This window comes from Mirounga angustirostris, unplaced genomic scaffold (assembly GCF_029215605.1).
Source record: "Mirounga angustirostris isolate CCGP_5_RB_7025 unplaced genomic scaffold, mMirAng1.0.hap1 SCAF_9, whole genome shotgun sequence".
NCBI classification, from domain to species: Eukaryota; Metazoa; Chordata; class Mammalia; order Carnivora; family Phocidae; genus Mirounga; species Mirounga angustirostris.
Window position 1 is genome coordinate 101,967,932 of NW_026991717.1, and position 22,410 is coordinate 101,990,341.

General features: G+C 42.3%; 1 long non-coding RNA gene across 1 annotated transcript; it reads right to left on the reverse strand.

Moving 5' to 3' along the window:
- Window positions 1-444: 444 nt before the first annotated feature.
- LOC135361621 (uncharacterized) lies at window positions 445-22,408 on the reverse strand. The gene is made up of 3 exons (XR_010405198.1): window positions 21,912-22,408; window positions 21,708-21,831; window positions 445-3,228 (listed from the first exon to the last, which is right to left on the reverse strand). It is a non-coding gene; the product is annotated as an uncharacterized LOC135361621 (long non-coding RNA).
- Window positions 22,409-22,410: the final 2 nt, after the last annotated feature.

Below are 22,410 nucleotides of genomic sequence, written 5' to 3' on the forward strand. Positions count from 1 at the left end.
ATATAATGTTTGCATTTGGGAAAATTAATCATAATCCTGTCATTGGTCAGAAATATAATTAAACTGATTAGTGTCATAGGATAAAAATAAAAAGCAAGGCCTGTGACAGCTTCCTGCAACCCCCCCCCCCCAGCTCCCCAGAAAGGCTCTTAAAGGAACATTTAAAACACAAGTCTTTGTTCCCTCAATCTATGGTGCTCAGGTCAGGTGGACCCTGTGGCGTGGCTGAAATATTTCAAACAGTCACTCACAAATGTGTCATTTGACCTGCTGTTCTTCCAAAGAGGTATGAAAAATGTGTTTCTTGCTGAGATAACTTGAAATCAAATAAACATAATCTCTTTAATTCTTTCTAAATAGTTCCATATTTTAAGTCTAAACACAATAGAACACAAAGCTTCTAGCTTTTAAAAAAAGTTTATTTTTTTTTATGTGTGTTGTTGGATTTTTTTTTCCCTTCCAGTTTGTGTTAGTTAGATTTTAAGAGTATAATTTACACTTCAAACCAAACGAATATATTTCCTTCGGTTTGTAGACACATACACAAAAGATGGCAACATTTTTACTTGATTAAATAGATACGTGTGCTTTCACAAGAGTGCTATCTTTAAGCAAAGACAGACATTCTTATTTATATTAACCATCACTTGTTAAACCAGAGGAAAGTCTAGACCAAGGCTCGCAACAAAATTGAACGATATTTTCTTATGCAAAATTGGTTCTGGTCCATTGTTTCTATTTATATGCAATAATGGCACTCCCTCAAGTTTGTAATAACACTGTCATGGCTGAAGGGAGTTTGTTTTAGGTATTATATCTATTATCTGCTTCCTCTCCCTTCTTTAAATAGAATCTCCAAGGAGAAAGTCTGCATGTGGCATGGATTTAAGAACAAACGATAAATCAAAAGCTTTCCTAAAACCTCACTGAGTAGGATGTTATTTTAGATTGTTTTAAGATTTTTAATAATTCTTGTTTGTTTGCCCTTGGCATTGAACATTCAATGACACAGAACTTGCCTTATTCTTAGTGGAGAATTATACGGCTTGGAGTCCTCGTATAATGTTCTATTCATTTCCTTTGCTGCCTTCACGCAAGCCTACCTAACCTTTTGCCCAAACAAGGAATATTTATCTAGGGCTCCCTGTGCAAGGATGAATTGAGCGGTTTGGAAGTGGCTGCTTAGCTCACCACCACTAGAGTGTGCTCTGGTGCCGTAAGATTCAGAAGGTTTTCTTCCGCGGGTCGGCAAGGTACATGGTTGAAAGGCTTCGAAAAATTCTTTCCATCTAACCACAGAAGTGTCCCTTTAAGTGTCTTGGTAAGACTGGATTATGTTCATGGATTTGATTAAGGTAGAACTGAAGACTTTACCTTCAGTACTGACACATGACAGTATTCGGCGAGAGTTCATTTTCGGATTTGAATTAGCTCCACTTAGTTCCAGTGGGGTGGTGGTAAGAAATAGTATTTCCCCTCCATCCACGAGCTCTGTCTTCAGGCAGTAACTCTTTCACCTTATTTATAAAATAGTGTCGCTGTGGCCCCAGGGCCTGGATGTACGCTAGAGTGACCTGGGAAGAAGGGATTCCTGAGTGACAGTGGCCCTTGTCGCAAGTCCCCGGCAGAAGCCCCTGGCAGAACCTTGGCCGCAGGGTGGTGGTGATGAAAGCACAGTCTCCTTGGGTGTCCGCGCTGGAGGCTGGTCGTGCTCCTCAGTGTGCTTCCAGCACCTGTTAGCAGCACCTCCCTGTCCTTCAGCACCACCTTTTGCTTTACTTCACCCCCCCCCCACCCCCCGGGGAAAGCGGATGACTGGGACTCTCTTCAGGCACTGTGGCCCCTCAGTTCCCAGTGACCCACAGTCCTTTTGCTCTTGGTCCCTTCAGTAACTTCAGACCCAATGTCACTTCCTTCTCCTGGGGTCGGCCACGGTTGCTCCAGCAGAGTCTGCGAGGTCCTTGTAGCTGGGACCACTCGTCTCCCTGAGATGTCTAAGACTCACTGCTCAGGCTTCAGTGACCACCAGCTCTGACCAGAAGGTAGCCCAAGACCACTTTCACAGAAGTATGTCCCCAGGTCTGCCTGGATGGATGGAGGTTCAGCTCAGGTCCAGCTCTGGAGGCCACCCTGAAGCAGATCGGCCCTAGAGGGACCACAGCCCAGGGAGCCATTTGAGGGGGCCCAGTGTGCCCGGCTTCCTTTGCCCCTGGATGGGCGTGGAGGGACCCCAGCACCTGTGTGGGACTTTGTGCTCCCCTTTCCGTACGAACCCAATTTAGCTTGGGAACAGACAGCATCCCAGAACCCTTTTCAACGTGGCAGTGGTGGTGCTTCTCTTCAGTTGAAGGTTTTTCTTATACAACAGGGACACAAGGAGGTAGCTTGGGAGATTTCAGGGACACCTCCTACCCCTGTGCACACTAATGTCCACCTAGCCCCTTTCAAAGCCACTCCAAATAAAAGCAGAATCTAAATAAAAATAGTGCACTTGCTATGTAAGTACAACTTTAAGCCAAGTCATGTCATGAGAGGCCTCTCCAGCTTCCATCCAGAGCCCCATCCATATGGATTGGACGTCCAGGAGCCATCTTTCCTCTGATGTGGCTCCTGGGCAGTGAGTCCCGCAGACTCCCTTCCCAGAAACCCAGGGTAGCCAGTCCCTCCTGGGCTCTAAGCCTCCTGTGGCAAATGAGGGCCGTCTGTCCTGCTACTGATCCCAAGATTCTACCAGGACCAGGAGCCCCCTAGATGCCACTTTTGGACACCCCATAGGCTTCTAAGGACATTCATGGAGATATACCATGTGATAACAAAGTCTCCAAGCCGACCCTCACTCTTCTCTTGCTCTCTTGAAGTTCCCTCGGCCTCCGTGTTTGTATGACTTGCAGACAATCTTTGGTCAGTTAAAAACGATAGAAACCCAGCAATGTACTTCTCGCTTGGACAACAGCATGATCCTGTGTATGGAAAGAGCCTGTGCTCTTTCCCCAAATCCTTCAGCTTGTCAGTTGTGTGATTGAAGGAGTTTGCTCCAACTTCCTAAGCCTCAGTTTCCGTTTTTATACCGGAGAGGTGCAATGGGAACAAGCCTTAGTGTGGTATACTGCTACCCCAAAAGTGCAAATCGGTGCTACTGCCTCAAGCAGAGAATGGGGTCAGCTGCGCACGTAACTGACCAGCTCATCTGCACAGGGTGGTTCACTGGATCACATTCGTCCGAAATGCCTTTAAAAAGGAAGTCATCTGTTACTCCTTCTTGGGTTTCTATTACTTACAGGACAAGCATTAATTTCAAAGGAACAAAGGTTTGCCAGACTTGAAAAGAGAAAGAGAATTCTGAGAGTTGCACAAAAATAAATATTTTCCTACCACAATATTGAGTTTTCACCACCGACCATGCCCTAATATGTTGGCTTTTAAAAATCACTGCGATTACTTAACTGAAATTTATTAAATGTGCCATAGGAGAAGTTGGAGATATAAAAGTGAAAAAACAAAACCAAAACCTCGGTGGCTCCAGTGAGCTTCTCTCATGCCACCTGGGGATAGAACCACACACCTAGGAACTGTAAAAAGAGACTGTTAAATAGAATTTATTGTGCATAATTATAGTTACAGTTTATGATGATGAACACTATTTGATAATCTCATACCAATACAAATGCACTATTTGGGAGTATTTCCCCCTAAAGCGCTTTACCCTTTCAGCATCATGGCAGGAATAGAATATTGTGGAAGAACATTGAATTATAAAGCCAAGTTCCAGTTCTGCCGTCAACCAGTTGTGTGGCTCAGGTGAGACCCTTAACCTTCCAGGTGTCTGCTTCTCTATCAGTCAAATGAGGAGTTGTAACTTTAGATCAGTGAGCCCCAGAGCACGCTAATCAACAGGATCATCTGGGGAGCTTTGAAAACGTGCAGCTATCCATTCTCCCTCTACCTGGAACTGTTAATTAGAATCTCCAGGTGTGGGCTCAGGAATCCACATTTTTAAAAAGTTCTGTCACATGTTTCTGATGATCCATGGGTTTAAGGAATGCCTCGTTAGAAAGCTGGCCACATTTGGCCTTTCTTTAAACCACCTCTTTTCTCACCCTGCTTAAAAACATGTCTCTCAATTTTACCTGGTTTCCGCCATTACCTTCCTGCTCCCTGCTCCGGGATTTCATGACACACTCCTTTGCATCTGTGGCCTTAAACACACACCTCTGCTCCTCCTGTGTCCTCGGCTCCCTCCTCCACTGGGAGCCCCACACTGTCTCTACTGCTTGGGTTCCTATCCCTGCAGCTGACTAATCCCAGTGGGTGAAGTCTCCTACCAGGATGAACCCAGCCCCTCTCACCCCACCCCTACCCCTCACACATCCAATCAAGCTCCAGGGCCAACACTAGCCCAAGACAAGGGCACTTCAAAAATTAACTCAAGGATTCAGTGTCAAATCAAGGGGTACAGACAAGATTCCCATTGTGGTTAAAGTGGGGGCCCTGAGATGAAATGTGGGGGTCTGAACTCTTGCTCCACCACTTGCTGGTTGTGTGACGTGGGCAAGTTACCTAACCTCTCCATAACGCCCTTTCCTCATCTGTAAAATGGGAATATAAATGGTTTCTAGCTCACAGGTTACTGGGAATGTAAAATGAGATCATGTTTCACAGCTAACGTTTTTTGAGTGTTTATTATGCATCAGGCAGTACTGTAAGCATTGTATATGCAACAATACATTTCAGTGGTGGAGGGCAGTCCAAACCCAGGCAGGGAAGCTCAAAATCCACAGTCTCAGCCACTACTCTATAATTCATGTAATGTACTTGCTGAAGTGCCTAGCATACGGTAAGAATTGAATAAATATTTAAAGAAAACCCAGAATCTGGGCTCTTGCTTTGTACACTGTGACTATTCTTTTATAGTCCAATTTCAGCCAGACTCTTCATTATTCTCTATCTGAGACTCCATCTTCCCACCTTGTCTACTTACCCAGGTCCCCCAGGACTCAGTCACCTCCTAAGAGCTTCCTCTTATAAGGCTTTCCTTCCTGACCTCTTTGTCTTTAACCCCACATGATCTCTCTGCTCTTCTGCCATTACCATGAGAAGGACATGACTGTGTGCTAGCCTGATGGAAGATGGGAGACACACAGAGGAGACTTATGTCACATGGGTCCTCCCAGCCAAGGCCATCCTAGACCAGTTAGCAGCCAGCAGATCCTCAGACCCATGAGTGAATTCAGCCAAGATCAGCAGTCACCATGCTGACTTCCCCATGGGCAAACATAAACCCTTATTGTTGTATGCCACTGAGGTTTTGTGGTGTTTTCTTACACAGCATTATTGAAGCAATAGATGACTGGTGCATAATTGTTAAGTGATATCACATGGATGCAATAATAAAAGCCAGAATGTGGGGAATCCTACAGGATAAATAATCCAGTTTCTTCTCTTGTCCTGTAGAATTCCCCACATTCTGAAGGGAGAAATGTTATAGATGAAAGGAAACTTGAGAAACATATGAGCCAAGGGCAATATCTGGATCTTATGTGAACCTCATTCAAATAAATTTGCTATTAAAAAACATTTATGAGGGCACCTGGGTGGCTCAGATGGTTAAGCGTCTGCCTTCGGCTCTGGTCATGATCCCAGGGTCTTGGATCGAGCCCCACATCAGGCTCCTGGCTCAGCGGGGAGCCTGCTTTTCCCTCTCCCTCTGCCTCTCCCCCTGCTCATGCTTTCTCTCTCTCTGTGTATCTCAAATGAATAAATAAAAAATCTTAAAAAAAAATTTATGAGACCACCAGGGAAATTGAACACTAATGCTAATATTAAGAAATTACTGTTAAATTTTAGGTGTTATAATGGTAATATAGTTATTTTTTTTAAAAGGTTTTATTTATTTGATAGAGAGAGACAGCAAGAGAGGGAATACAAGCAGGGGGAGTGGGAGAGGGAGAAGCAGGCTCCCCACTGAGCAGGAAGCATGATGTGGGGCTCGATCCCAGGAACCTGGGATCATGACCTGAGCCGAAGGCAGACACTTAACGACTGAGCCACCCAGGCGCCCCTATAGTTATTATTTTTTTTTTAAAGAAACCGTATCTCTGAGAGACACATACTGAAACATTTATGGATGAAATGATATAATGTCTGGAATTTTCCTTAAAATAATCTAGTGAGGCAGAAAGTAGGGGAGAGTTATTGGTGAAACAAGATTAGCCATATATTGGTAAGTGCTGAAGCTGGGTGATGGGTACTAGAGATCATTATACTATTCTCCATAGTTCTGTGTATGTTTCAAAAATTTTTTAATTTAATTTTATTATATTATGTTAGTCACCATACATTACATCATTAGTTTTTGATGTAGTGATCCTCATTTCATTGTTTTCGTATAACACCCAGTGCTCCACGCAGTACGTGCCCTCCTTAATACCCATCACCAGGCTAACCCAGCCCCCCACCCCCCTCCCCTCTAACACCCTCAGTTTGTTTCTCAGAGTCCATAGTCTCTCATGGTTCATCTTATAGGGGCACCTGGGTGGTGCAGTGGGTTAGGTGTTAGACTCTTGGTTTTCGCTTGGGTCTTGATCTAGGGTTGTGGGATTGAGCCCCATGTCAGTTTCCAGGCTCAGCATGGAGTTTGCTTGAGATTCTCTCCCTCCCTCTCCCTCTGCCCCTCCCACTTGTGCTCTCTCTCTCTCTCTCAAATAAGTAAGTAAATCTTAAAAAAAAAAAGATAATCTCCATTATAAAAAAGTAAGGAAAAAAGGAAAGAAAGAAGGGAGGGAGGGAGAGAGAAAGGAAGAGAAGAACATGAACAAACTGCAAGGACAAATGATGAGTCATGAAATAAGGTCAGAACTAAAGACTTGCCACCAGTGTCACTTATGGTAGAACCCCAAGTTAAGCTATTAAGACCTAATTTGAAGCTGTGGATCCTTCCATGTTAAAAGGGAAGCAACTATGATATAGTCTTAGAATATATCTGAGAAAAAACTCACAATAGAATATGCATGCAAACAATAATCTCAGGATCAATGAGGTTCTAATAGAGTCAACAGATCTAAGAAATGGCAGGATCCACATCCAAGGAAATAAATACAATAGAGCAAGTCTCAGGACATTAAGAAGAAAATAGCAAGCATAAAACAAAAACTGGACGTTACAAGAAAAAACTTATAATTATGAAATAGGAATAGGATGATAAAGAATAAGAATCATGGGGTGCCTGGGTGGCTCAGTCGTTAGGCATCTGCCTTCGGCTCAGGTCATGATCCCAGGGTCCTGGGATCGAGCCCTATATCAGGCTCCCTGCTCAGCGGGAAGCCTGCTTCTCCCTCTCCCACTCCCCCTGCTTGTGTTCCCTCTCTCACTGTGTCTCTCTCTGTCAAATAAATAAATAAAGTCTTAAAAAAAAAAAGAATTAGAAATCATGAAGTGAAAAATACAGTTGATTATATATACTATTAAAAAAATTCATTAGATGAGTTTGCTAGTAGCCTATTTATAACTGAAGAGATATTTAGTAAATTGGAAGAAAGAAGTAAATCTCTCAAAATGGGGTGCCTGGGTGACTCAGTTGGTTAAGCGACTGCCTTCGGCTCAGGTCATGATCCTGGAGTCCCTGGATCGAGTCCCGCATCGGGCTCCTTGCTCGGCAGGGAGTCTGCTTCTCCCTCTGACCCTCCCCCATCTCATGTGCTCTCTCTCAAAAAAAAAAAAAAAATCTCTCAAAATGTAGCTCAGAGAGATAAGAAATGGAGACTATAAAAGAGATGTAGAAACAAGGAGAAATCCAATTGGAGTTCCAGAAGAAAAGGAAAGATTATATAATAAAGAAGCAATCTTTGAAAATATAATAGCTAATAATTTTCCAAAACCAAAAGAACAAGTGAGTACCAAGAAGAATAAGAAAGTTCTATGTAGAAAGTTCTATGTCCAGATAGATCACAGAAAATTTAAAAACAATAAAGGTGCAGAAAACAAAATCCCAAAAGCTGCCAAGGGGAGAAAAAAAGGCAAAATAGGTAAAAGAATGACAATTACATTGATGGACTTCTTGGCAGTAGATGACAGGAAAAAAAACCAAATGATAAAAGTGCTGAGGGGAAAATGATGAATCTAAAATTCTATACCCAGCTAAATTATCATTCAGAATCAGGGTGAAACAAAAGACAAGCATAGATCTACAGAGATTCAGAAATTACTAAAAGATATATTAAAAAAAAAAAAAAAAGATGAACCCAGAAGGAATAGCATAATGAAAGAAGAAATAATGGGAAAAAAATGAGAAACATGCTGGTAAATGTAAGTATGGCCTGAGAAAGCACTTTATTTTTTTTAAAGATTTTATTTGCTTGTCAGAGAGAGAGAGGGAGAAAGAGAGAGCCAGTGCACAAGGGTGGGTAGGGGAGGGGAGGCAGGCAGAGGGAGAAGCAGGCTCCCCGCTGAGCAAGGAGCCGATGTGGGAATGGATCCAAGGACCCTGGGATCATGACCTGAGCCACCCAGGCAACCTGAAAGCGCTTTATTTAAATATAAATACTATAAGGTGTTTGATTACATTTTTCCCTGTCTCCACTACCATTACTCCTTAGGACCGAAGTCAGCTCTCACCTAGATTACTAGTTTGGTTACTGCTAACCCCTTTCCCTGCCTCTAGTCTTACTTGTCTTTCTTCTCCATTCTGCAGCCAGAGGGAACTCTCTACAGCATAAATCATACAACCCTTTGACAGTTTCCTAAGGTTTTTAGGAAAGAGGTCTTAGAATTACATGTGTGAGCAGATAAAATATGATGCCGGCTTGAGTTTTGTTTTTGCTGCTCTAGATACTTTTTCCTTCTCCATCCCAGGAAGGAAGTTAGATCTCTGTGTTCACTTGGCTCTGTGTTGGAGAACTAAAAGGAGAGGTTCTCAGGAGGACGACAACTCCAGGCTCAGCTTTCATTTGTGACATTTGGGATCATGAATATTGGCTTGTCCCAGAGACGGAGAGGAAGGGCAGAAGAGCTGAGGATTTAAGACACAGAAATAGCCAAACTAGAGGGGTGAGAGAGATTTCCAGAGATAAGAGATCAGATTCTTGAAGGTTTTCAAGCAAGTAGATACCCAGGTTCCCTTGTTAGCAACACTTGAGACTAAGCACTGGTGGAGAATGCTGAAGTCAGGTCAAGGGAACAAGGGTGGGACTACATACATACAGAGACATCTCTTTTGTATCCAAGGGGAATATTTCTGCAGACCCAAACTTGGCATTGGCATTGATGACATCTGCCTTCAAGGGAGAATGTGGACTTGGACAATGGGCACACCAGTAGAGGCCACCATACAGATTAAGCCCAGAATGTTGTGGCTGTATAAGCCTCAAGACTCTCATATGATCTGGATAAAGTGGGAAGGAGCCCCAGTAACAACTGGGAAAATTCCCTGACAACCAAGTGGGATAGAGACTCAAAATAGATTGTTTGATTTATTGAAATAAAGTCAATGTACCCTTATGGTGTAAATTAAAATTCCTCTCTGCTCCACTTGGGTTACCATCTCTGCACGATAGAGCCCCCATCCCCCACCCCCAGACCTACCTAGCCTCACCCTTTACAGCCTACCCTGTGTTCTGCACTCTAGGCCCACAGATCTGTTCGCTTGGATACACTATGTCCTCTTCAACTCCAGGTGTTCCCACACCCCATTCACTCCTTCCCTCAGGCAGCCCTTATCTGGCAAACTCCAAACTCCAAACTTCAGGTGTCAGCTTCTTCAAACCCTCCTGTGATCCTGTAACATCCTGGATGTCCCCAGTCATAGCCCTCATCACACCAGATTATATTGTCTTTCACAATAAGGTCTGTGAACTCTGGGAGGAAGAAATAATGCCTGCCATACTTTTAATTGTTTACCAGTGCACAAAGCCTGGCACACAGTAGAGAGAATCCCAGTTGATATTTTTGAGGTGACTAATAATATTGTTAGTAATATATAATTACTATTAATATAATAAAAATGTTGTTACAAACATTTGTTGGAGTCTTTACTCTGTGCCAGGCTGGCTGCTAAGCACTTACCCCAGATTTTTTAAAATTCTCATAATACTCTCATTTTACAAATAGGAAAAATAAGGTAAGAGAAATTAAGCAACTTGCTCAGCTAGTAAGTGATTGTGGTGGGTTTGAACTCAGGCAGTCTAACACCAAAGCCCATGGAGTTAACCATTGCCTTCTAGTCCTAAAAGGAGCATGGATCCTGGTAGGCCAGGTACCACATGCTTCTGGACTCCAGCAAGACTACCACTCTGCTGAGAGGCCCATCTCACCGTTCATGACCGCTTCCGGCAATCTGTGCATGCTGTCTGCTCACTCTATACCCTCCACCTCTTCTGCTCTTGCAACCTTCCTTCATTTCTTCAAGCATGTGTGCTTATGTCCTACCTTCATGTCTAGGATGTTGCCTTCTGAGGCGAAAACCTTCTAAGCCCATCTTCTTTCATGTGCATGGGGGAGGAAGTTCCCATTTGTCCCTCAGATAGCATATTTGAATCCAAATGATAACATGTAATGAACGGTACCTCGCCCGACCCCACTCATTTACAGTCAGCTTATTGCAAATCCTGAGCCCAATCTTGTGATTCAATCAAATGATACACTCAACATGGTGTATTTATTCCCACAAGAAAACAAAGCCCTTTTACTGGGTTTGTGGAAAAATAAAACATCAGGAAAGGCATTAACTGCCCAGTCTGCCATATCCCTTCTCCTGATGCCTGATAGAAGTCTCATGTGTTCAGGTATTTTTCATCTCAGCTTATCTTGGGCTTCCCTTGGACTTGCTGTTACTATCCTTCCAAGGTGAGGATTCAACTCAACATCCTCACCTTTCCCATCTTAGAGAGACAAGCAGTAGGGATAGATCTTGGGCATCATCTAACAGGATGTAAAGCCAGCCCCAGAATACGTGGGGCTCAGATTCCAGAACTGCCCCCTCTCCCTATTGTGCTTAAGCTCTCATCTTTATTGGAGCTCCCATCCTTCAGAGAAAAGCAGTTTCCTACTGTGTTCTGTTAACTGGGAAGTAAGGGGCTTCTCCCTCACTCGTCTTATTTTATTCCTAAGGTCCAAAAAGAAGAAAGATCCTCCATCTTATCTTACTTATGTAGATAAATTTAATGAGACACTCTTCCAATGGGTTGTGAAACACTAAGCTGTCTTTTGACTCTCAAAACATTTTGAGCCAATGTTTGCCTTCTTCTAAATCCCAGCTACTACTGTATTGATATTTTCTAACAGGAAAGAAAAGTTATCAGTCTCAGAAAATCATTAAAATACACTCTGACACCTATTTTACATTTTTTTCTCCCTAACTTCCAAGATTAGATCATCACAAGCAAACTGACACTTTTAAAGGCAACATCCCCAACTTTGATGTTTAGTGTGGCTGAATGACTAATCATAGAATTTCAGGTCAGGGAGAAGTAAAGAGCAGGGTCACAGCCTAACTGGCCAATAGGGTCTTGGGGTATTGCTCCTCCAAGAGCACCACCCAGGGACTCCATTGCCTACACTCAGAGAGACCACTGCACAGTCCATGATAAATAGACTTTATTTATTTTTAAAAAATTTTTAAGTTTTTATTCAAATTCCAGTTAACATACAGTGTAATATTAGTTTCAGGTGTACAATTTAGTGATTCAACACTTACATACAACACTGGGCACTCATCACAACAAGCACAGCCCCCATTCCCCATTCCCTATTTAACCCCCCCCCACCTCCTCTCTGGTTACCATCAGTTTGTTCTCTATAGTTAAGAGTCTATTTTATGGTTTGTCTCTCTCTTTTTTTCCCCTATGATCATTTGTTTTGTTTCTTAAATTCCATGTATGCATGAAATCATTTGGTATTTGTCTTTCTCTGACTGACTTGTTTTGCTTAGCATAATACTCTCTAGTTCCATCCACGTCATCGCAAATGGCTGAGTAATATTTCATTGTTTATATGTACCACATCTTTATCCATTTATCAGTTGATGGACATTTGGGCTCTTTCCATCATTTGGCTATTGTAGACAATGCTGCTATAAATATTGGGGTGCATGTATCCCTTCAAATTAGTATTTTTGTATCCTTTGGGTAAATACCTAGTAGTGCAATTGCTGGATCGTAGAGTAGTTCTATTTTTAACTTAAAAAAATTATTTATTTATTTGAGAGAGAGAGGTGGGGGAGGAAAGAGAGAGACAGTAGGGGGAGGAGCAGAAGGAGAAGGATAAGCAGACTCTGACCCAGAGTGGAGCTGGATGTGGGGCTCAATCCCATGACGCTGAGATCATGACCTGAACCAAAATCAAGAGTCAGATGCCTAACCGATTAAGCCACTGAGGCGCCCCTATTTTTAAATTTTTGAGGAATTTCCATACTGTTTTCCAGAGTGGCTACATCAGTTTGCATTCCTATCCACAGTGTAAGAGTGTGCCCCTTTCTCCACACCCTCACCAACACCTGTGCTGTTAATTTTAGCCATTCTGACAGCTGTGAGGTGATATTTCATTGTAGTTTTAATTGTATGTAGAATCACTACTTATATGTGTATAAATGAAAATATTTAATTCATTTTATCAACTATGTTAAATTCATCAAGATGTTACATATCTATACTTCAGTAATTTTTCTTTAGATGTTGAAAGCATCAATGCAGGAATCCGGAGAGAAAGAAAATATATCAGGCTGAGAGTCAGGTACTAGATCATTATTCCAGTGATTAGGAGCTTGTAAACCCTGTCACATGGAAAGTCCTTTATTCTACTAACTAAATGCCTTTGATGACTTTGGGTATGTTAGTTTGGGCAACCTAATATGCTGTACAGAAAAAGGGGGAAGAACTTGGGAGTTTGCAGAGGCAACTTTGGGAGAGAGGGGGATGAGGAGGAGAGCGAGTAGGAAGCTGAGGTGATGGTTGTTGGTGGAATATTTCTTTCCATTCTAGTAGAACCAACTCCTTTGGCACGAGTGGATTTCCACGGAAACTGGAAAAAGGGCTGAGTCTGGGCTGATGCAGCATGACCAAAGTGCTAGAGGCAGAGGAGAATATGGTGGCAGAATTTCCACCCTGAAATATTAGGAACAGGTTTGGACTTCCACAGACCATGGAATTGGGTGTTTATCCAAGGTAGACCAAGTCTCCAGGGAGCAAGGAGCTTCCCAGATCACATCTAGGCAGCAAATGAATGCTTTCTTTTGCATTCTTTTGCAACTCTTTCAAATTAACTTTGAAATGCAAGTAGAAAAGTGTAAGTTTTGGGCGCCTGGGTGGCTCAGATGGTTAAGCGTCTGCCTTCGGCTCAGGTCATGATCCCGGGGTCCTGGGATCGAGTCCCGCATCGGGCTCCCTGCTCCTTGGGAGCCTGCTTCTCTCTCTCTCTCTCTCTCTCTCTGTCTCTTATGAATAAATAAATAAAATCTTTAAAAAAAAAGTTTAAGTTTTACTTGCCCTATTTTAAAATCATATCCTCGAGTGTTTCTTCCAAATGTTAGATAATAGCAATGATAGCAAATATTTATTGCGGCTCACAATGAATGAAGTTTTGTTCTTTTTATTATTTACTTATTATTCAGACCAAACTTATGAGGATGGCACTATTGTCATTCTCATTTTTTATTTTATTTTTTTATCATTCTCATTTTTTAAATGAATAATCTAAGGCCATAAAAGTTAAGAAACTTGTTAAAATTCACAAGGATAATTAGTAGAGCCAGGATTTAACACAAGCTGCTCCCTGAACTATTAGTAAGAAAATGCTTAATGTCACATATGTGCTATAATTACTTTCTAAATTACCTGCATAGTTATATGTCTCTTAAATTTCTTTTGTCATTTGATTTATATCTTTTTAAGTCTGGTTTAGGAAAGATCTTCCTTAGAGTGGGTGGTTTAGATATAATCTCTTCTGAAAACAATTGGTAAAGTTAGATATCCTCTCTACAACCTTTCTACTGCCAATCATCAAATACTTTTTGAGTACTTATTATGTAGGTACTATGATAGGCACTGGGATAAATCCATAGTTTTAGTATTCAATATCCATATTCAATCTGATAGATACATTTTAATACTATCTTTACATCTTTTACATCTGAGTGTAAAAAACCTCATTATTTGATTCTGAATTAGAACAAAGATTTAAAAAACTCTAGTTGAATTATTCAGGTATAAGTCTACCAGATTTTGAAATAGTAGTACCATATTTGTTATGAGACTCTTCTGTGTGTGGGCCAGACATTTCTTTTCTTAAATCCATATTGTGTTAATGGTCTGACTTTTCCAGCCATCCTGCCTCAAATGCATTTTCTTTGGTCAGGCAGAAAAACAAAATAATATTTGCCCCATACATTTTCTTAGTTTTTGTCTCAAGGGTCTTATTGGAGGGACTATTAAAGACGGCTGTGATTTCTTTCCTATTCCCTTTTATACGTAGAGCCTAACTCCCCTTCCCTTGAATCTGGGATGGTCTTAGTAACTTGTCTGACCAACGGAATACAGCAAAAGTGACATTCTGGGTCTTCTGAGGCCAAGACATTAAACAAAACTGAACAAAACAAAAACCCCTGCAGCTCCCATCCTGGCCTCTCATAATTCTCTAGGAAACTTGAGCAGGTCAAGTACCCTGAGAGTGCAATGCTGGAGAAGCCACATGTGACCACTCAGAGCAAAAGTTTCAGCTGAGCCCAGCATTCTGGCCATCTCCACCTAGCCATCAGACACGTAATGAAGGCAGCCTGAACCTTGCAGACCATCTACCTGCTGAACATCACCAACTGACCTCAGTTATGCCATACAGAACAGGAGAAATTTATAGCTGAGCCCTGTCCACATTTCTGACTCACGAAATTATGAAATATAATAAATGGTTTTGTTACATGCCACTAAGTTTTAGAGTAGTTTTGTTTTTGCTTTTGTTTTTTTTTTAAGATTTATTTATTTGAGAGAGAGAGAGAGAGGACATACATGCGAGTGGGGGGAGGGGCAGAAGGAGAGGGAGAGGATCTCAAGCAAACTCCCCACTGAGTGCCGAGCCAGAGGGGATGGGGGTTCGATCTCACGACCCTGAGATCATGGCCTGAGTGGAAACCAAGAGTGGGATGCTCAACTGACTGAGCCACCCACGTGCTCCTAGGGTAGTTTTTAACACAAAAGCAGATAACTGGAACAAAGATTTTCAAAATACTTTATGAAAAATTAATTTCTCTAATATGGATACAATTATACTTGCAAATCAAAGTAGAAAGGCTAAATGAGAGAATTTTTAAAATGTAATTCAAACAGGAAACAACTGATTTAGGGCAAACATTTATATGGCTCCTGTATTTCAGGCTCTTCATATAATCTGCAATTCAAAACAGCTGTGGTTTTGGCTTTTTTTCATTCTCATTTGTTCCTTTACAAATATTTTCTTATTCTTTATCAAAGTAATAGAATGCACATGGCAAAATGTATGATAGTACAGAACAACTTATAATGAAAGCAGTACCTTCCCTCCTGGTTCTCCCCTCCCACTAGTCTTTTTCAGGGGCAACCACTTTCAGCCTTGTCTGATTTGGGTCCTTCTCATGACTACCTCTCTCAATAATAGGCCTCCAAAGCTACCTGTTGATTTATCAATTTAAAACACTATCTCTTGATGAATGAGGAGGATAGACAGACAGACAGAATGAGGATGTGGTTCATCACCACAATCCTTACCTCCGCTTCTAATTTCGAGAGTTGTCAGGGTACCTTGTCTAATTTTTGCTTTTGTGCCTTTAAATAATATTCCTTTTATATGCTATTTTAGAGTTTTGTTTAAAGAAATTGGTTCATTGACATTTTGAAGACTCCTGATAGACATCACACTATAAAACCAAGTATTTGTTTTTGCCAAAGGTCTGGAGCATAATTCACAAAATTTATGTTCGAAAGTAAATTGGTTTCAGGAGCGAGTTTAGTATGCAATTACAGTAGATCACCAGAAGGGATTTTGAAAGGAAATTTACTTTCATGCTGAAATCTATTTTCCTTGAGTATAAAACACCTCCCTATAATCCCTTAGATTACACCGAAGTAAAAAGATGCAGGGACAATAATGAGTTATCACATGCCAACTCAGGGTAATATTCTGCTTAGCATTCATTACAAAACTATCTTCTAGATAAGTGCTCCACAATCTCCCTTCCTTCCCGTTTTTTCATTGAGATGTATCACATATAGATAGGAGAGTGCTTAAAAACGTTTATAAATAGTTTAAAGAATAATTATAAAGAAAATGTCCAAGTAGCCACTGCCCAGGTCAAGAAAAGAAGCACTGACAGCACAGTAAAGCCCACAGGTACCCCTCCCCATCACAGTCCCCACCAACCCCCGAGGTAACTACCATTATCCCAACATCAGTGACGATTTTTTATTTTCTTTATAGCTTAAAACTTTACGGATAGATCTCCAAACAATTTAGCTTAGTTTCACCATCTTTTAACTTTAAATAACTAGAATCATTCTATCTGTACTATTTTATAACTGTTTCTTTTGCTTGGTATTTTTTATGAGAGGCATCCATACTTTTCCATGGTGGTTAACTGTAGTTTGTTCATTCTCTTTGTTGTGTAGCAGGTTATTGTATAAATATACCAGGATTTGTTTCTCTGTTCTACTGTTGAGGGGTGCTTGGGTTTGTTCCTATTTTGGGGCTCTTATGAACTATAATGCTATGAACATTTTTTGTAACTGTCTCTGGCTTCTCTAGGTACAAATGTGGCAATGGAATTGCTAGGATCTAGGCTCTGCATATCTTTGTCTTTCCTTGAAAAACGTGTGCTTTCCAAAGTGGTTGTACCAATTTACACTCCTGCTAGAATTTCCATTGTTCTACACACTTGCTGACATTAAATATAGTTGGACTTCTACGTTTGCTAAACTGGTAGGTGTGTAGTATCCCACAGGGGTTTTATTTTGCATTTCTCTGATGACTAATCAAGTTGAAGACATTTTCATACTTTCACTGACAATTCTAGGTCACATTATATAAATATCTTATAGATTTTTGATACATGTAGCTAAATTGCCCTCTAAAATGTTATATCAAATTACTTCATCACTAACACTCTATAGATATTAAATACCTTCAACAATTGGAAAGATCGAAAATGACTTTTTTTGGTATTTATTTCAAATTCTTTTGGTTACTAGTACATTTGAGTGTTTGAAATTATTTTTCTAAGGTACTGTACAGGGACATTTGTGTCTTCTTGCACTGTCCTGTTGTAGGTGGTTTATGGGATGGTATTCCAGGTAGCTAATTTCTAATCTAAAGTACCGAATCTAAAATTTTACAGGTGTTGGTAAGATTAAGACACATTTGACTTTATTTTAAGTGGGATTTAGTGGTAATAATGGCTTCTAAATGACAATTTTTAAGGCAGATTTCAGTGCATTAATGTCTGTGAAGCTGCTGTAAATGTTCGGAAAGAATAAAACAAAGGGGAGTGACTCCTGCTTCCAGAAAGAATGAATAGACACTTTTCCCTATTCCTCCTGCTAAGTGCAACTAAACATTATATGTAAGACAATGATAAGAAAACTAAAGGTGGAGAGAAGAAGGCAGACCAAATAGGAGCCTCAGAAGTTGAAGAACAACATGATAGTGAGTTCCCTGGGTTTTCTTTTTGCCTCATAGATCCTAGATTGGATGCTAGAGCAGCTGACAACCCAGAGATGCCGATGGGCACAGACCAAAAAAGCCCCAACGAAAGCATGTTCTTTCTGGTCAAAAGACAGGGAAAGCATCAGCACAGATACATTAAGAAAGTAACATCTCTACTATAGCCAAAAACCAAAGGAAAAAACAGTGGCCCCAGGCCCTACCCATTCTAGTGAAGGCTGAGTAGGGACCTAAACTTCCACCCTCTCCAGATGTCCCCAAATACCCACCAGGGTGATGTTGAAGGCTGAGGAAGGAGCCAGAACTTTCATCCTGGCTGGGTAGAAATGGGGCCTCTCTTCTCCACAGTGTCAGCGAAGTCCACATGGGGAGCCTAGACTTCCACCCTCACCCAGCAGTAATGAGCTGCCCACCCCTCTCTGATAAGGTGGTGTCAGATGGAAACTAAAGGAGAGTCATGATTTTCACCAGCAGCCCAAAAAAGGAGGCCACGTCCCTGCCCTGCCTCCTCCTCCTCACTGTGGTATCATCAGAAGCCACAGGGAAACAGTAATAAGATGCTACTTGCCACCCCACACCCCCAAACCCCGCCACCCAGCTAGGAGGTATCAATGGAGGCCTAGTGAAGAGCTGGAATGCCCATATCTGCCCAGCTGTATTGAGGAGCCATTCCCTAAGGTGTCCACAGAAGCTAGGTGCTGGCCATAGATGCCAGGAAGACTTCGCTTTCCCTGGGGATCTAAGAGGCCACACAAATGATCTTATTTCCCTTTTGTTTTGCTTTCAAGACTCCCAGAGCCAAATTTGGTACACCATAGGCCCATACATTCATATATTTACTTTCCTTTAATCTGATATTCTATTTCTAATTCACATGTTCTCTGACCTTGAATTTGCATTATGTATACTGTGATGGTCTTTGGATGAGTCACCTTGGCTTGACAACATTCTTCAGTTTTTCAATCAAACACTAATCTAGGTGTTTTTGTGAAGGTATTTTATAGCTGTGATTAAAGTCTGTGATCAGTTGACTTTAAGACAGGGAGATTATCCTAAATAATCTGGGTAGACATGATTCAATCAGTTGAAAGGCCTTCAGAGCAGAGCTGAGGATTCCCTGATGAAGAAGAAATTCCACCTGTGGACAGCAGCTTCACCCCATGCCCAAGACTTCCAGCCTGCCCTTCCTGATGGCCTGCCCTAGGGATTTTGTACTTGCCTAGCCAGCTTCCACAAACACGAGAGACAATTTCTTGCAATAAATTTCATAGCACCCATATATCTCCTACTACTTTTGTTTCTCTGGCTGAATCCTCAGTAGTACACATATTTTTCTAATTTATAGCATGTATTATAGTAGCTCTCTCTAACCCACTGTGGAATGAACCAGAGCATAGGTACATGTTCCTTATATATTTCACTAGTCTCCCCAAGGATCAAGTTCGACGGTCATGCATTCCCTTAATTTCCCTCCTAAACTCTAATATTTTCTATCTTCATCCTTCCTGTTCTTTCTTCCTTGGTTCCATTCCCTCCAGCCTCCTGTACATCTTTACTTCATTACTGTCTCTCTCCAGATACTCTCTTGGATTACAAAAAAACCCTCATCTGACACTTCAGTCCCTATGAATTCCCAAACTACTTCTCTCTTTTCCTTCACTGACACACTTCTTACCAATGTGTTCTATTTTCTCTTCTTCCATTTCCTCATTTCCTACCCACTACTGCCTGGTTTCCATATCTACTACTCTACTGAAACTCACCCCTTGAACTTTCAAGGTTCAAATACTTCCAACTCACCAAACCTAACAACAGCAGCACCTGCTAGTTGCATTCCGATATCCACTCTCCCCTTCTTCCTTGGTGATAAAATCCTGAAAAGCCATCTAGCCGCAAAGGTACATTTCTCAACTGCCTCTGCCCCTAGGTGTGGCCTGTTAATCAACTGTGACCAATGAAATATAGCATAATTGTGGAATGGCATTTCCATAACCTTCTTTAAAAGGCTGGGATATTCCCATCACTTCCTATCCTTTCTCTTTCTTCCTCAAATACAGATGGAGCATTAGCATCCATCATGGGTCAAGAGATGACCTTGAGGACGTAAGTTGAGTAGGATGGGGCAGGGAGATATAAGGAGCTCAGTTTTTTCCTTGAGGACATGAGAGAGTTGCCAAATCAATGTTGGACTGACTGCTTTGAGACCTCTACATAAGAAAATAAATGCTTGCATGTTGAAGACACTGTAGCAGAGTCTCTGTTACCAGGAGCTAAATGCAATCCCTAACAGGTACACCAGTGGTCTCTCATTGTGCATGTATCCATCCATTACGCCAATATTTGTTAAGTACTATTTTGTGCCAGTCACCATTTTAGGCATGGTATATGGTGCAAATAAGACAGGCAAAGACTGCCAGGTTTGAGATGTTGTTTAGATATATAAATAGGGAAATCACAGTGCAGTTATTTTCTTTTAAAAGCAGTCGCTTAAAGGAAAGAATGGCAGTGTGTAGTTTTGGAATTTATTAGACTCTAGTTGCTACTTAAAATTTCAATAAAATTATTTTGGGAAAGGAGGCAGAAAGAAAAAATAAGTCTACAAGTGAGCCCTGGCACACTCTAGTATTTGGAGATCTGACAGAAGCGAAGCCAGGGCAGAGAGGCCAGTGATAGAAGGAGAGCCAAAGCAGCGTCCTCTCAGGGAAGCCTGGAGGAGACCGGGCTCCAGGTGGGAGCAAAGCATCAGCCCACGTCCTGAGAGGCAGAGTCGGGCACAGAGCACTGGCCCTACTTCATCGTCAAAGGAGATTAACTGTGAAGCTAACGAAGCTTAAGTTTCACGGCCTGTCACTAGCAGGCAGGCTCCTTCCAATGCCTGTACCTAATTTTGTATCTGCAGTTCTGTATTCTTTTGCTCAGATGATTCTCCAAATTGTATAAACTCAAGCCCCATAAAACCTCCATCTGGCCCTCCTCACCGTCCTTCCCCCCTCTGTGACAACCTGACCACATATCCTTCACTGACATCATTTCTTCCATAGCTTCTTGGGACACATGACCCTCTGCCACTGTTCTCTCCTCCTCTCCTGCCATTCCCGAAACGAAAATAGGGGCTAATACTTGACCTTCACCTTGTTCTCGATATACTATGCCTCGGTGAACTTACGCATCCTTCTCATCCCTACATGAGAACTCCCAAATTCCTACTTCCAACGCTGATCTCTACTACCCATACACGGGCAAAGAATTATGCCCTTTTGAAAATAATTTGCCATGATAAAAATGTATCTTTTTACAGAGCTCAGAAGCAAAAGATGAAAGGGACATGCTTGGCTCAGTCAGCATGAATCATTGGCGTGCTCTTTCAGAAAAGAAACAGAAAACAGCCTGTGTCAGCACAATGGAAAGTCAGTTTTTTATAAACCTAATCCATCACTCATGCCTTACCATACTGAGAGCTCTGGCCCCCACACCAGAGAAAGGATTACATAAAGGAAAGAATACCCGCGGTCAGGGGATCATTGGGAGCTATTTTATTTTATTTATTTTTAGAGATTTTATTTATTTATTTGAGAGAGAGAATGAGATAGAGCATGAGAGGGGGGAGGGTCAGAGGGAGAAGCAGACTCCCCGCTGCGCAGGGAGCCCGATGCGGGATTCGATCCCGGGACTCCAGGATCATGACCTGAGCCGAAGGCAGTCGCTTAACCAACTGAGCCACCCAGGCGCCCAGGGAGCTGTTTTAGAAGCTGCCTACCACACGGCCATGCTCTCCAGGAACCCCCAGTATGGCCGAGAAAGTATTATTTAAGTACCTGAGGAAGACTAAGGTATTGGTGGCGCAACTGCCAGCCTATGTAGGTGGATGTTACTCCACAGTTGAGACCAAGTGTTCCACTCAGAGTACTTGTGACACGTTTTAGATTGTCACTAATCTTTGGTGTATTTTGAGATGCATTCCACAGAGGATGCCCTCCTCCCCTCCCACTTCAGAATAATTACTATAATAATGTAAAATGTAAGCTTAAAAATCTTACTAAGAGCCGTGCTACGTGGTTGTCCTGTAGTCCACGTTCTTCCTTGCATCGCAGCTAACCGTGTACAGCGCACCGCATCTCCGTTTCATTTGTCACGTTGTGTCAAAGCTCCACCGCGATACCCCTGTTCATCAAAGCAGGAGACAACTTCAGCAGGATACGAATTATTGGTATTAACACAGAAACTCAAGTTTCTCAACTCACCGGTTGAGTTTTCCTCGTGGTATACGGAAAAAAATAGACCAACTAGCGTATTTTAATCTCTCTGAAAGTAACTCAGCGATTTAACAATTCGCACACGGGCTTGTAAGTAATCGTAGTAAACGTGCGGTTGACGCGATGTATTGGCGGGCTTCGCGCTCGCTGCGCGCACGCTTGCCCGGGCTCTGGCACCGGGCGGCTCCGGCGGGCGTCCGCGGCCCTCCGGTGTAGTTCCACCCCACACCAGCGGGGGCAGAGGCGGCCCTGGCGCACCCCGGTTTGCGACCCCGCTCCGTCTCTGTCAGACCCGACCAAGTCAGTGGGGGGGGGGGGCGTGGAGATGGCAGTCCCGCGCCCAGGCTTGCTTTCTTAAGAGAAGGCTCTTGCTCGTGGTGGGCGACTGTAAAGCACATTGTACCCCCGTGGGTCCCAGCGCGTGGCGCGCTACCACCGAACCCCCGGCAGGATGATGCCAGGCGGGCCGCGTCCTCTCCCCGCGCCC